The 13732-nt window shown below is 35.6% G+C and overlaps 1 protein-coding gene and 1 non-coding gene across 2 annotated transcripts in view; both read left to right on the top strand.

Moving 5' to 3' along the window:
• LRP1B (LDL receptor related protein 1B) overlaps positions 1-13732 on the top strand; it is a 1301643-nt gene that overhangs the window by 1225101 nt on the left and 62810 nt on the right. The gene's annotated exons all lie outside the window — the stretch shown is intronic.
• Positions 3791-3897, top strand: LOC121150999. Its single transcript, XR_005883091.1, has one exon. It is a non-coding gene; the product is annotated as a U6 spliceosomal RNA (small nuclear RNA).

The raw sequence follows: 13732 nt of genomic DNA, 5'->3' as shown, positions 1-13732 counted from the left end.
TCATTGCATATTGAAGTAATTTGCATTTCCTTACATGTGATGTTCTGAATATAAACAAATTGTATACTAATATATAGTTTATATTTAGCAATTCAACATAATCAATGGCAGTTGTTCTGAATTCAGCATATCAAAATCAAGAACCAAAATCTAATTAAGATGGTCATTTACGTTGTGTTGAGCACATACCATGTGATAGATCCAGAGCTAATGGGGCAGTTTGACCATGGCTTAGAATAATTAGCCAAGCTTTATGTATGGAATCCACATTCTATATTGTTAAATTGTAGAAATATTTCCCTTAAATATTAACATCAACCATTACTGAAAATTAGGCTCCTTAAAAATATAAGTAAGCCTCTCCAGATCATCACATAGCATCTTGTTTCCCAAACAAGAATATAGCCATTCTGTTGACATCACAATGTAGGATATAATATGCTTTGAAAAGATAACAACGGCATAAATTATATTTGAAATTTTTATGACTTTATGCAACACCCATGTTTGCAAAGAATATTCTTTACAACATTTAAGTAAACCATGAAATTTGTTTTCCATCCAATGATGGATGCTACCACAAACACACACACACAAATCAATATCAGTACACAATAGAAGTATAATATCCAAATTTCAAAATTCAGTGCAGCAATGTTAAAAAGCTGTTATAGGCTATCTATACATATTTAGTTTCATATAAACATAGGCATAGATTAGCATATAAGCATCCGTACCTATTTAATGGTACATTGACATAATAAAGCAGTTTATATGATCTTCATATCCCTTGTATGTTTAATTCCTATCTAGCCAGAAGTTCTCACTTCTATTATACATTGCTGTTCTTTGAAGCAATTAGCATATTACCCAAAGCATCATATGGAAAAATATTAAATATAATTCAGAAAAAAAATCAAGTTTTTCCTAATTTGCATTCTAATAGCAAAAGTTTGCCGGTTTACTTTACATGTCTAAATATGTTCTGAAGATTTATTTATTTTATTTGAAATGCAGAGTAATTGAAAGAGATAGCCTCACTCTGCTAAGTCACTCCAGGAGTAGCTGCAATGGCCAGGTTGCTCCAAACCAGGTTGAACTCTTCTTGGTCTCTCAAGTGGGTAGTGAATGCAGCAGGAATACAAGTTTGTGCCTTAAACCCTCTGAACAGTAAATGTAGAATTTCCCACCAGGGACTTTTCCTTGCATTTCAAAACACCAGTCAAGCCTGCCCCCACCAGAGTCTCTTGGTGGGAGTTTCAGGCAGGGTGGGGAGGGAATCCCAACCTATTCAAAATTGTACCACATAATTCAAAATTCAAACTAAAACTTAAAAAAAAAAAGAAAAAAACTACATTGCCCTTAGGGAGCAAGCCTTACCAAGGTTGAAATCCCTCAGAAAAGCTGGTCTGGGTGCCCACACTCTCCTCTGTTTCTTGCAATTCCCCCACCTCTAGGAACACCACCACGGTGACCAAACTGAAAATCTCAGCCTTTAGAATGATTGGGCCTCTGTCATGAGGCACTCCGTCTATACTTGTGCAAATAACCGCCCTCTTAGACTTTATCTCTGATAAAACCACTCTGGCTGTGAGTTTATTCCTCATTTCTTCTTGTTTCTGTGCCTCTTTGCCAACATGTGGTGCCTTGTGTCCTGTGCTAATTGCCTAACAGGAAGCAGGAATTATCACGTTATGCTCCCCAGGCAAATTTACAGGAAGCTGATTTGACTGTCTGGACTAGAGCACAGCACTTGTACTAGAATCACTAGCATTCCGTATGGGCATTGGTTCTTTCCTGGCTGCTCTACTTCCCGATTCAGGTCCCTGTTTATAGCCTGGAAAAGTCATAGAGGATAACCTACGCCCTTGGGCCCTGCATACACACAGGAGACCTGAAAGAAGAGGCCTCTGGCCTCAAACAGCCCAGCTCTGGCCACTGCAGCCTTTTGGGAAGTGAATCCGCAGATAGAAGTTCATTTCTCTCTCTCTTTCTCTCTCTCTCTGACTTTCCAAGTAAAACACATAATCAATCTTAATAAAAAGGAAAATCTAGACTACCCAGAACTCAAATTGGCACTCCAATCTGGAATGCAGGTGGCCCAAGCAGCAGCTTAACACACTGCATCTTAGTACCTACCACTATTAATATTATGCCTTATGATTGGTTATCATGGTATTCCGATTACTTCCTATCATCCTGAAAAATATTCAGCTGATTAATGGAAATATAAATGGCACTAGGAATATTACTACCTATTTTTATTAGACTCAAGGGAAACTAGGGCATACAGTGCAGTATATTCCATTACCATGGGAAAAATTATAAGTGAGTCTTTTACTGAATAAGCAAATGGGAATTGAAATTCAATGAATGTGTGTATGATTGCATTTTAGTAACACAGATGCTATTTCCCTCCGAGAGCAAACTTTTCTTGCCAGATAAATTGTTTGGAAATTTTATGACTTTATCAATTACTAAATTTTCTCACTGTGATAATGAAAATCATTGAATTATAGCTATATAACTTACTTAGATTTGTCTTCAGATATATTTAGCCCAAGGAGACCATTTGACTTTCAAAACAACGGCTATCGTTTCCATCTTCTGTGGATCTCCAGGGATAAATTTTTAAAGAATGCTTAATTTGATATCCTGCTAATGGGTCCTAAACTATATACAGATACAGAACAACTTTTAATGCTTTACTCTAATTAGTTGCCTGCATCTGGTACATTCTTCTGATGTACACGGTATCCTCTATTCACTAAAATTATTATCTCTTTATTTGTATAGATACTATATTTAGAAAAAATTTATACTTCTAATTAGTAACAGCAATATAAGGTATATACTAGACCATCTAATAATAATTAACAATAATAATAATAATAATAATAATAAGGTATTTGGCAAAGTAATTTAGAAAGCTTTTTTCATTTTTATAAATGCAGGTTTATAAAAACAGTTTATTACTCTAGATTATTGAACCTTATTATCTTCTCACAAATGCTAACTTGTTAAACAGATCCCAGTGGGCAATTCATGTATTTATTCACTGTTGATTTACTTAAAATTAGGCCTTTTGGTATAGTCCTTTGTGGAATTTCTTTAACTAGAGCTTGGGCCAGGCTTAATTAAAATTTATAAGTTTATGGCAGTTGTATAGGACAATAATAATTAAAGAAAATGTCATCAGTTAATTAAAGCATATATGTGAGAGGCATAATTAAAATTTTGAATGTAGGAACTGGGTTTTCCCATTCCTTAAGGTTTTTGTAATAATGAACATTAAAATCGTGTTTATATAGGAAGTCTACATAATCACAGAGCTGTAATCACCAAGGATCCATGCTGTTCACATTCACGGTCTGTTCATGGGTAGTACATTTAAGATAACATTTGCCTTGGAGAAAACAATTGGAACTCAGAATAAAGCATTACTAATCATTTTGAATAAAGATAGGGAATAATTTATATAGGTTTTATGTATCATATATTTAAAATATTTATACAATTGAATATATTTACCATTAATCTTGCTTTTGTGAATATTCTCTAAGCTATGTTCATATATTTGGCAATCTTTTTACTCCTATAAGTCTACTATTTAAAATTTTAATATGTAGTTCAATGTGAATTAGGATTTCCTGCAAAGATTTAGAGGAATCTCTCAAGAGACTTGTAAATTTGGGAACAGAAATCAAATATGTAACCTTACTTCCTAAGTCAATGTTTTTGCAAAGGAGAAAGCTCATGCCACCTTAGGAAGTTTGAAAATTATACAATTGTGCTCGCTTTGGCAGCACATATACTAAAAGTGGGAATGATACAGAGAAGATTAGCATGGCCCTGGACAAGGATGACATGCAAATTCGTGAAGCATTCCATGTTTTTTTCTCCTCTGACCCAAGATACAAGGGGAAAAAAATGATGATATTACTTTGGAAACATTGCTATTAACCACTGTCCTATAGCCCTTGACCCTTTGTACCCTGATCAACTAAGTAAGAATATTTTTAAAATAATAATAATAAATGAAAAATTAGACAATTATACAGTTATCCAGGTGGTAGCTAGGGGGTAATTGTGTAGTTGGCTTTGCAGTGCATTTGTATTACTGAATACGAAAGGGAAAAAGTGGATGCTGTCATTGTGGCTCTTCCTGCTATCACATTTGTGGAGTTTTACAATGAAAGTTTTGTCGTCAAAAGTGGAGCAACAGTGAAAGCAACCTCTATTGTGAAAAGAAAACGTGAAAAAAAAAAAAAGAAAGAAAAACCCACATCACTGTAATGGGACATGCCCTTGCAATTGGAGTCCTGTGTGTGGGGAGCATTTCTCCTTCTCAGTTACTCAAGATTCTTCTGCCCAGGCACATACCCAAAATCAGATATTAGATTTGCTCAAGATGAAGAGTAGGCTGTTTGAGGGCACATTTGGATACCAGGAAGCAGATGACGGAGCATGAGTAGTGAGGGCTATCGGGGCACATGTCCTTCCAGGATGCTCAGTCTGTAAGCACACACTCATCAGATTCATATCTGGGCAAATGGTGAACATATGCTTAAACTGCTCATCTTTGCTTTTATTTCACTTTTTTATTTAAATGAGAACAACTGTTTTTCACTTAAGCTTGATGCTCTACTTTTCTTAACACAGATATTGCTTATACTTACAAAGTGCCTAGAGCTAGACATTTGGCTCTACTCGGTTTTTGAGAATACAAACAGGATGTTAAAATTGGAAATGCAATGTAGTGGTTATAATTTAAAAAGTAAGTAAAATAGAAAAAAAACTGATAAATCAAGTAGAAAAGTTAAAAAAGAAAGAAAGAAAGAAATGCTATATATTGTAACAAAATGAATGCAATAGGAAACCTTAGTGAAATCAGCCAGGCCCAAAAAGAGAAAGGTTCCCTGATCTGTGGTAACTAATACAGAAAGGCTTTTTTTTTTTTTTAAGTAATATATTTGTGCAATGTGCAAAGTTAACATTTTGAGGTTTGATTATTGTTTACAACCTTTGTCTATACTCAGTTATACTGGTTCAATGACTTGCTATTAGTTGAATTCTTCAGCTAATGGGAGGGCTAAGCCTATGATTGCACAGTGAACTGAAAGTATACCACTGTAAAAATAAAATAGAAATAAGAAAGGGGAGGGTGGGTAGGTAGCAGGGGAAGGAGAGAGCAGGATGGACCTAAACTTGTATTGTGACATACATGAAATATATTCACCTTATATACATAAAATAATGAAAAGACAGAGAAAGCATAACTAAAAGTGGGGAGCAGACAAGCACTGTGCACGTGTGGGGGAATTTGGGAGGCAGTAAGTGAGGAACAGACATGGACACGGTCAATCCAGCATTGTCACATCACTACCGGAGAATGAGTGAATGCTACAATCCTTGTAACAATTTTGAAAAATGAAGCAAAATGTTTGCATAGTGTCCATGTCCTTGAAATAATGTCACCCTGAAAAATGTTTCCTAAGCCTCACATAATAACTGAAAGCTCAAAATTTAGGAATGTGTTATTTGCAATATAAAATTGAAAATGAAAGCCTGAGTTCAAAGACTTAAACTTATAAAATACAGTATATGTAAAAGGTGAATGTTTGATAAATACAACCATATGTATAGATTATCTCATAATATAAAATAAATGATTCACATTTTATTTTAAATATATAAAAAATAGGATGTAACAGTGTTGTCTAATGAGAGCCCAGTAGGAAAAAAATATGCATAACATATGCATAAGGAACTATAGGCATTTCTCTAAATTGTCCCACAGCCAACATAAATTACTATTATTACAGTAAAAATAACAGAATAATTTATAGGCTACTGACTCAGATAAAGTTCACTCTCCTTGAATCCTTACAATAAATCTATGAGGGAATAAAACTGAAATCCTCTCTAACTTTGCGCTGCCCCACGAGTCACAGTTATTGGCTCATGTGGACCATATGGTGGGAGTAATATTCAGCTGTTCAATGCTGGGGCTCTCCACACTAATGTCAGAAAGACTGGAGTTAGCTGACTTACTTGTATCCACAGAAAAGACAAAATGTTTCAGTCTCATTTTCACAATGCTGGCTGAAAAATGAACTTTCCATTTGTATAAATAGACTGTGACCTATAATTTGAAACATGTCAGAATATATTAAGTGGTACCTAGGAGAACGGTAGATATGGCTCACGATTTTTCCCTTTTCTTTGTCAGTATTTCTGAGTACTTCTCTGTAATCTTTGTGATACTTAAGACAACCCGACAGCCCCAGTCAACTTGCTAAAATTATTTAGAAATAGGCACTCACTTTCAGTCAAGGAAAACATTATATTAAGTGGGAGAGTAGAATGTCAAACCTCCTTATCAAAAAGACTTGCGATTTTTACAGCATTTGGAACTTTCATTGCTTGAATCTAAGTGTGAAGACAGATTTCACAAAGGGTGACCGTGGGAGCGAAAGATGAGATCAGCTTTCAACTTGTTCTGCTGTAACTGACTGATGCCATGATCTCAGTTTATTGTTTCTATTGTCTATGAAAAGAACATTGTTACTGTTTTGCTGTTGTCCAAATACTATAAATATGCTTAGGAAGTGTGTCACCTTTAAATGTATTTTCAAATAAGCGGCCTTTACAAACATATTCTGCTGGTTTAAATGCCCTTTAAAAACTGCTATTATGTATACTAAATATGTCTATCAGATTACTGAGATCAAACAGTAGCTCCGCACACATTAAGATCCATCAGGTATAAAATGTAATAACCAAAGATAAAAGTTTAAGACCGCTAGAGCTTACTCTATAGCTGAGTAAGTGCCTACACTTAGGTAAGTATAATTTGGCAATCTCCCTTAAAAGAGAGATGAGAAAGAGTGTTCAGTATATGTATCCACGTCAAAGACACAGAAACCATGATCAGTCTCATACGATGCTCAGATGGAATTATTTCCACTGACTTTTTTTCTAATTAATCATACAGTTTAAGGAATGTGCATATATAAAAAGAGTCATTTTTTCTGACATAAACCGAAGAGATTATTTTTTATCTGCTTTATATCACATTGGAGATTATTATCATAGCTAAAAAAAGTTTGTCAAGTAAATCTAGCTTTCAGAGAAAGATCAACATGATAGCAAACTACTAAAATATATACCAATGTGACTGAAAATTATTAAAATACATCACAATAATATAACTGTATAATGTAAATGCACTTCAAAAAGTTCATGGAATCAAGGACATGAAATTGACTGAAATAAACCAGATACAGGAGGACAAATATTGCGTGTTCTCTAGTGTATGTGGGAGCTAAAATTCAAAACAAACAGTGTGAGCAAGTATCAGTGGTTCCTAAAGCCTAGATGGAAGAGATAAGACGACGTTTGGATAAACAGGGAATTGGAGTGCCCTCGTAGGCAGAGAACTCTGAGGCCAACCATTCCCTATCAGATCTCCCACACGGGATGGAACAAGCCCAGACCCCTCCTCACAGGGTCTAATGACATTGGAACAACAGCCAGCAGCCCTCAGAAGCAGAACAGTCAACTTCCTTCTGGACTCAGGAGAGGAGCTTTCTCTGGTCATTACTTAGTTCCAACTTTGGCTCCCCATGCTCTCTTGCAATGACCATCAGGGTGGCTCTGGAACCCAAAAAATTAGATCAGATAGACAGAGACCAACAAGGAAAGCTTAGAACAGACAAGAAAAAGTCAGCTTGGACTGTCATAAACCTTACTAGGTAGGACACAAAGATCAGTGACTCCTCACTAATTCTGCTCCTCAGTTGTTAATATATAGCTTGTTAGAGTTATAAGCCTGTTTGGATTATCCTAAAATTCACAAAATTCAATAAAATCTCACTTGAATACTATAACCTGCTAAATATAAATTTAAAAAAAGACAAAAGACAACTAAATACTACCCTACAACCATTTTAAGATTTACAGCAGTAGGTTATGTATAAACTAAAATTGAGATGTCAATGAAGTATTTCCAGGATAATGAACATTTTTCATAAACTTTTTGAAGAACCTGTATTTTAATAAAAATATGTTAGTCTCAAGAAGATAAGGATCAATATTGGTTAACATGTTACTTAATTCTAAAATATCTAAAAGTTTTACTCTGCAATTATTAGCAAGTAGATACTTAAACTGAGCATAATATTATGTCCAAACTTTTAATAAGCATAATTATTGCTATCTTTATTTCTGGTAATGGTATGTTTTGAATGCTTAAGTAAATTACAATTCACTGGATATGTAATTTAATTTTCCGCATTATCTGATGTCTATATTGGGACAGTATATAGTGAGTTGAGGTGAGCAACATGACCAGTTCTGAAAGGCTAGATTATTCCCAAACCAGTGCTCAAAGAGATTGCCTATTGTCACTGCAAAATCAGTGGTGTCACATTGTCTGCCAATGACAGAGAAAGAGCTATGTGCTATATGACTATAATGAATAAACACTGTTATTATGTTAATTACCTGTGAGATAAACTATAAAAAAAGTTCATTTAATAGGAACTAATGATAGGTTATTATGACATGTTTATTGTCACTGCATAGTCATTAAAATACTTATAATTAGTTATAGATCAGACAAATATAGATCCTCATATTTGTCTACATCTATTGATGATTTTACAGTAGAAATGCACATTTTTATGATTGTTTCATGATATGAAAAGTTGCTGGAACTATTAGAAGATACAAGTTTTATATGTACAGCAAAAATAAACATATGTGTGAGTGCATATAGATATTTATATAGTTGTATATAGATATATATATATAGATATATACACACAAGTTCCATTGATTCTATGCACATATGAGGGTGTTTCAAAATTTGTGTAAAAATGAAATTAGAAGATCAGTTTATTTGGATACAATACTTTTGAAAGTCATACATAGTCTTTTCACAGAATGAATTCTCCATGAACTTTATATAGCATCCTTGAATTTTAGGACCAGTGAGACAAAAAGAAACAAGAACATACATGGAGAAGTGTAATACTTGGAGTTGACATTTATTTCCTTATGGAACCCAAAAATTTTGTGAACATGCCCTGTCTGCAAACTGCAGGGAAAAAAATTTTTTTAAATGTGCTGATTCAGTCAATTGCAAAGGTCTGAAAACTGGTATCCACTATCTCCAAGTATAAGACCAATGGAGTAAGCAAGGGTTGGGAAGGAGGGTATGTTAGTATACATCTTGAAGTCCCAGCATAAAGAATATAGTCCCAAGGTTCAAGGGGAAGTGAAAGCAGGAACTCAATGAAAACAATATGCTATTACTATTTATTTAAAAGAAGAGAGACAGAGATAAAGAGTTTGATCTGTTGGTTCACTCTTTAGATGCCCCCATTGGCGAGGGGTGGGCTTGTGCAAAACTAGGAACAGGAATCTTAGTTTAGGCCTCCTAAATGGGCAGCAGAGAGCAACAAGTTCAGCTGTCTCCTGGTGTATCTTGCAGTGCTTTAACAGGAAGCTGGAATTGGGAACAGGGACAAGACTCAGTCCTAGGCACTCTTACATGGGATAGGAGCTGCTCAGCTGGAGGCTTATGCTAAATCACTCACACTCCTCTTTGCAAACTTTTGTCCTAGTTAGCCTTCAGTGAGTTAGCTGATGTATGCCCATATTAGTGAAAATGGATCTTTTATCACTTACTAATTTCAATGCTAATTTATTCTAGAAACATCCTTACAGACTAGTTGAAAAATAATGTTTTATCTGCTATCTGGGCATTCCTTTTAAAGTTGACACATGAAAATAACCATCACAGCATGCATTTGGCAAGGTGACTGTATAACTAATATACATAGTGAAATATGAATATGGAGTAGACCTAGTACTGAGAAAAGGTTACAATGTAGGGCAAGCAAACACAACACAGAGGATAAGAGCTCCTGGAAGAAATTTGTCTTTCAGGGAGTAGAAAAGTTGACAAACTATTGAGCTGTTGGAGAAATATTCGTGCAAGAATAACCCAAGCAGGACTGTACAGGGAGGTCCATATTTAGGATGGGAAATTCAGACTCAGGAAAATAGAAAATCAGGACCAAAAAAATGAAAAAAAAAATCAGAGTAAGTCATAACTATGTAAGATGCATCTCAGGAGAAAACAAAGTAATGAGAGGTAAAACAGGGCAGTAAGAAATACTTCTCTTAGATGGCATCACTTATTATATGTAAGTATTCACAGCAATTCTATAGGTTAGGTGCTATTAATATTTCTACATTTATACATGAGCAAACTGGAAGGTTCTTGGTCAGTGGATATATAAGCCAGTAACTCGCTCCAATAGTCTATAATTCTGTAAGGCTGCACTCTTCATGGATGAGCTGAGGGTGCTAAGGAAACTGAACTGATTGACAGCCAGAAAACAATCCCTCTCCCTCCTGCCTCAGGCCAGTGATGCTCACTGAGTGGTACAGTCATTGTAGGCAATTAGTTCCCATCTCTGACTGCTGTAAATCTATACTTTAATCATCACAGCAGTGTTGTTTCCTTTGCAAATATCAAAATCATATTCTTACCTATACAATCTTGTTGCATGAATCCAGTGCAACTTGCTAGGGTGCACCCAAGGATAATCCTGAAAATATTAGATCCATTACCTCACACAATTTTGTACAGATGGTTCATTTCCCTTGGGCAAACAAAAGATTCGCTGCATCACCATACAGGTGCATTTAGATAAGATTTTTTCTGAATATGAAGAATTCTGCTGGTTAACAAGATATTTTCCTTAAAGAAAGCAAAATAAGAGCTTTTGGAAGAATAAAACTGAAATTAAAATGTTCTGAAGTGTCTGTTCAATTGGGAAGCACATTGGTTGCTTTGCTGTATTTCCAAACAGCTGTAGATGAGACAAAAGTCCTGAAGACAGAGCCATTTCTCTGAATGATGCAGAGAAACTTTGATACCTCAGCAGGTTCTGTGTGTTTCAGACTTCAGTCCTTTTTCCCAGGCGTAATTTTGAAACACAACAGAAAGTAACAGGAAACCATGTATCCATAATGCTAACAGTCAGCCTCCAGGTGATTTGTTTTTCTGATTGTTCTAACACTTTTATGATTTTGCCTTTACTTAGGCACTGTTTGATGTGCTGTACCAGTTGGTTTGTGTTACACTTCGCATGCTCTGTTTCTCTGTAATTCATTCATGGGCATCTATTGAAGAGGAAGAATTACTTCATTTGTTTTGGCCTCTGGTTTTCCTCAGCAACAGTGTTGCAACAAGGATCAGCCCCTTTGTCTGCTATCACTATTTGTTTTGTGTTCTGACTTTATTTATCACCTACCAATGTGTCAGAGCATGTTTTGTTTCCCTGTCAGCAACAAGTGGAAATGTCTGTCAACACTACAGGGAACATATCCCATAAAAAGTTAAGTAAAAAGTTTCCTGGCAACATATAGTTACTCATTTTTTTAACATAAATAAAATGTAACCTTGTTTCTCAAGCTGTTTATTTTTGGAGCTTGATTTACTTATTTTGAAAGTTAGTTTCACAAAAAGAAGGATGGAAAGAGAGAGAGAGAGAGCCAGAGAACAACCTTCTTCCATCAGATGGTTCAATCCCCACATGGCTACATTGTCTCAGGCTAGGTCATTCCAAAACCACAAGACAGGAGTTTCTTCCCAGTCTCCCATGTGAGTGGCAGGGTTCAAGCACAGGTGTTGTCTTCCCTCTTTTTTCCCAGGCATTTTTTTCCCATTCCCTTCCCATTTCCTCCCTTCATGGTGGATTCCTCCACCTTGTTGCAGTATTACAGTTCAAATTCAGTCAAGATGCTTTCATTGCAAGCATGTACCATGCATAGAGTCCAGCATCTTATTGTCCAGATAAATTCAACAGTTTCATGGGGAGACCATCTCTGGTCTGAAGGCAGAGCTGGCAGAATATCATCCCAATCAATTAAATGCCCCAACATTACATCAACAACAATTTACAACATTATGGAGTTAATTGACATGGTGTTGAGTATCCAATATGTTAAAAAAAATGCAAGTTCTTAACCACATCCTGTGACTACTTCATTGACATTTCAATTTTAGTTTATATACAGAACCAGCTGCTATACACCTTAAAATGGCTATAGAGTACTTATCAGCTGTCTCGTGTCTATTTTCATTTTAGTATTTAGCAGTTTATAGTGTTGAAACATGATTTTCACTGAACTTTTCAGATTTTAGGATAGTCTAAACTGGCTTATAACTCTAACAAGGCATATGTCAATAATTGAGGTGCAGAACAGTTTTAGGAGGGGTGCACAGAGAAATCTTCAATACCTTAGATAGGAGTAACTAATCTTTGTGTCCTACCTAGTAAGGTATGTGTGAATCCACGCTGACCATTTCCTGTCTGGTTCTATGCTTTCCTTGTTTTCTCTGTCCATCTATTCTAATTTTTTGTGTGCTTTTTTTTTTTTTTTTGGTGGGTGGACTCCGGAGCGACCCTGATGGTCATTGCAAAAGAGGGTGGGGATCCAAAGTTGGAACTAAGTAAGGACCAGCGAAAACTCCTCTCTCTAGTTCTGAAGGAAGTTTACTGTTCTTCTGTTTTTGCATACTGCTCAGGGCTCCTGGCTGTTGTTCTGATGACCTTGGATCCTGTGAGGAAGGATTTGGGCTTCTTTCATCCCATGTGGGAGATCCAAACTAGCGGTGGATGACAACAGAGTTCTCAGCCTACGAGAGCATTGCAATTCCCCGTGGTCTCCTTGGTAGTTGGGATATAGCCCTTGGTGCCCATACTAATAGTCCTTGGTGAGGATCTGGGAATCTTCAGGGTTGGGATGCAAGCCTGCTCCTGCCCTCCTGCTCCACTCTGAGTTCCCCCCCGTCATTGGATTTGCTTCTGTGATACACTTCTGGTCCCTGTTGGTAGGCATCTATATGCCACGAAGGTATCAGTATTTATAAATGGCAGGCTTGGAAGAACTGTTACTCACTATGTAACTACTTTGGACCTTTGGAACAATAGGTTCTAGCATTTTTGAGTGTGTAGTTTTCTTTCAAAGCAAAATGAAAGAAATAAGTTATGGAACCTCAAATGTTTCCTTCTCTAGGAAATACATATAGATTTAATTTAAAGATTTTATGCATTTATGAATGCTCAAACTGTAGAAATCTTTAGCGAAGAATATGTGATGAGATAAAATACAAATATTTTACACCCCAAGTTCTAAGTAAGCCTTATACTTATATATTACTCTGACCATTCTAACGATGAAAGTTCTGCTTAATTAAAATCAAACTAAAATTTCCTATTTTTTATAGGTTGTATTATATTTTTGGAATATTTAATACTAGCTCTTTCTCCATATAAATAATGTCTTTTACTTTTGTAATAGATGCTCAAAACACCCAAAACAATAGCTTACCTTGTTGCATAACCACAGTTCAAGTTCAGTTGAGATTCTTTCATTGCAAGCATATACCAAGCATAGAGTCCAGCATCTTATTGTCCAGATAAGTTGAACAGCTTGTTGGGGAGATCTTCTCTGGTCTGAAGGTAGAGCCAGCAGAGTATCATCCCGATCAATTAGAGGAAACCACCATGGGGGGAGGGTTAAGAGAATGGTCGGGGGAATCCCAGTACCTATAAAACTGTGTCACATAATACAATGCAATTAATAAAATAAAATAAACAAACAAAAAAATAAATATATAAAATATTAAAAAAAGAAATATATAAAA

Source organism: Ochotona curzoniae, unplaced genomic scaffold (assembly GCF_017591425.1).
Source record: "Ochotona curzoniae isolate NIBS_2020 unplaced genomic scaffold, NIBS_Ocur_1.0 contig_2210, whole genome shotgun sequence".
Lineage (NCBI taxonomy): Eukaryota > Metazoa > Chordata > Mammalia > Lagomorpha > Ochotonidae > Ochotona > Ochotona curzoniae.
Note: the sequence above shows the minus strand (reverse complement) of the source record. Positions and strands in the feature narration are given on the sequence as shown.